Genomic DNA, 2,954 nt, shown 5'->3' on the forward strand with positions numbered 1-2,954 from the left:
CTGACAGTTTCTTCTGAAGGTGCTGCGAATGTTGATTCAGTTAATTCCTTTTTATCAGCCTCAGAATGAGGCATTGATCTCTGGGATTTTCAGTCGGATGCAGATTTTATTGTGTTTAAACAAACATGTGAAGTGGACTTTATGTGTCCACACAGAACTCCACAGCATCCTCCCACATGGACGAGCAAATCCGATCCAAGTCACTTTGTTTTTCAGATATTCAGAGGAAAAAAAAAAAAAAAAAAACACGAAGGCTGCTGACGTTTCAACACAAAGATCTGTGAGTGTGAGGTTTGAGGTTGCAGAAATGCAGCGCCTGGAAATCTTTATTACTGAAATGTCTTTTCTTTTCTGTCAGTCTGTGAACAGGAGGAATTTCTTCCTGGCGGCCTGAACACAGTTGTGAATGAGCCGAAGATCAACATGACACATTAATTTCCCCGGTGTGCTCTGCTTCACTCTTTCCCCATCGCCGGCTGCACATATTCACTCAAACGTCCGTTTCCTCCCCTGTGCACTGAAGCCGGAGCTCAGTCTGCTGAATACAAATCCATTCGCCAGGTGTTAATACACTTTTGGAAATATCAGGTGGTGAATCTTGTCAGATACGTATTCATGTATTTGATGTACTCGTTCCTTCGTGTGTCATAGATCGTATCAGTATACATTTCTATGCAGATGACAGATTTATTTCCACTTTGACTCCAACAACAACAACACATTTGAGCAAAATGAATCCTCTCTCTTCAGTGAAACGCCAACAAATAGTTTGGTGTTTTTCTTTATTATTACTATGTTCTTCCCAGTACAACAAAACTAAAGACATAAAACCAACAGCACATTCATCGCAAGAACAAAATGCAGCCATACGATGAATTTAGTGAGACTAACTTTAGCGTTTTTTCAAAGATTACATAAGTTTTCTCTCCAACAAACTTGAAAACTGTCACAAATCTGACACAAGATTACACATGAAGTCCAACAAAAGAACCCACATAACGTCACTTTTAGCATCCTTACTTCCATCTGAGAATACATCTCACATTTCAGTCAGGAATATGTTGCGTTGGTTCCCAAATACATGAAACCTTCTGGTTGAGGTCTGTTAATTAATGCTAAGTCAAGACTAAAGCTAGTATTTTTTTAGTTTCTGCTGTTTACTTTATAATTCAGAACCCAGACATGAAATATCTGTTCACTTCCACTCTGTTTTCTTTATTTCTAGGAATAATTTGATTGTCAAAAATGACAGTTAATGTGACCAATAAGGTATTTTGTAAACCGATGGTTGACCATGCCACAAATTAATAGCAGAGTAATTATTAGGACGATTAAAGGAAAGTTTACATTTTCCAGATGCTACTAATGCCTTTATTTTGTCCTCTGCGAACTCTGTCTGGAGGTCATTAACCTCAGAAGTCTTTGTCATGGTGCCTGTTGCTAGCTAAATTCCCATAATGCTCTCTGTTTCCCAACATAAGCTGCCTGTTGTCCAAATCATCGCCTACTTGGGTCACTAACTTATAAAACACAGCGACAAACTGCAATATTTCATCTCATTACACAGTGAGTGGCTTCTTTATGTGGCCGACTATGGATGCAAATAACCGGCAATGCTACCAATCAATAGTTGATTAATTATTAATGCAAATGAGCTTAAATGGACATTATCCAGAGCCTACTTATGCCATTTTTAACCACAGATTCATAACATTTGATTCAAAAACGTTTTCCAAGTAACCTATCACTCTTTCTAAACGCATGAGGTCTGTCTGGAGGTCATTAACCACCACAGACGTCTTTGTCATGGTGCCCGTTGTTAGCCAAACCCAAACTCTCATAATGTTAACTGTTTCTCAACATGAACAGCTTGTTGTCCAAATCATTGCCTACTTGGGTCACTTAAGTACAAAACACAGCAAACAAACTGCAATCTTCCATCTCATTACACAGCGAGAGACGCCTGGTGGAACAGCTAGGTACTACAGCAAAACTATTTTCTCACATGCATGACTTTCTTCTGCTTTATCAATTCCAGTATCTTTAATCAGTCAAATTATGAATGGAAAATAACAAACAGATAATCATGAACATCTTAGCAAGCATTTTACTACAGCTTTGTACCGTTGACGTTATTTTGGTGATTTTACTCACATCCCACAACAACAGCTACAAGGTTGGCATTCCAATTATTAGTTATTTGTCACACAGTGCATAAAACAATTAAAATAACTGCAGCAGAGGCCCGTTGTACGCCGCGCTTTTGAGAACATAAATCGGTACAGCTGCACCAATGCACTCCACATGCGACCGCTGGACCCAAACCTGCATTATTTAACGAGCAACAAAGAGCGAGTGGGCTGTCAACGCGTTTCCCCCTCAGCAGAAACGGAAAGCCGCGAACGTGTTAATGGCTGAAAAGCGCTCTTCACACTCTCTTTGATGCCGTCAGGTTGTTGGGTTTGAAGACGCTCGTCTCCGCACTCAGTAAGAGCCTCGGTTGTAGTCGTTCTAAATAACCATTACCGTCTCATCCTCTCACACGCCTGCTGTTGTCGTGTTTAATTATTACTGAGAGTGGTGTCTGGAAATGCACTCTTTTTCTTCCCTGAACCAACCGCTGAGAGGAAGGAAATCTCTCACTGTATCTTTTTCTTAGATTACATTATTTGCAGAAGCCTCCGGTGGGCGCCCGGAGCAGTTTCTGTGTCTTGCTCAAAGGCTCTTGAATAATGTTTGCCGGCACTCTGAATGCAAAAACTCTAAAACTCACCAAGTCTATTTGTCTTATTTTTAGTCAGAATGTCTCATCCCACTTGATTTAAGATAAATTCACTTAACAAGAGACATTTCAGCAGATGGAGGGACTTGTTTTAAGAAAACGCATCTTAAATATCTTGGTAAGTCAAACAATCTGGAAATTCTCGTTTTGAGTTGAATTTAACAAGAAACCT

The sequence above is a fragment of the Acanthochromis polyacanthus genome, chromosome 5, assembly GCF_021347895.1.
Source record: "Acanthochromis polyacanthus isolate Apoly-LR-REF ecotype Palm Island chromosome 5, KAUST_Apoly_ChrSc, whole genome shotgun sequence".
NCBI lineage: Eukaryota > Metazoa > Chordata > Actinopteri > Pomacentridae > Acanthochromis > Acanthochromis polyacanthus.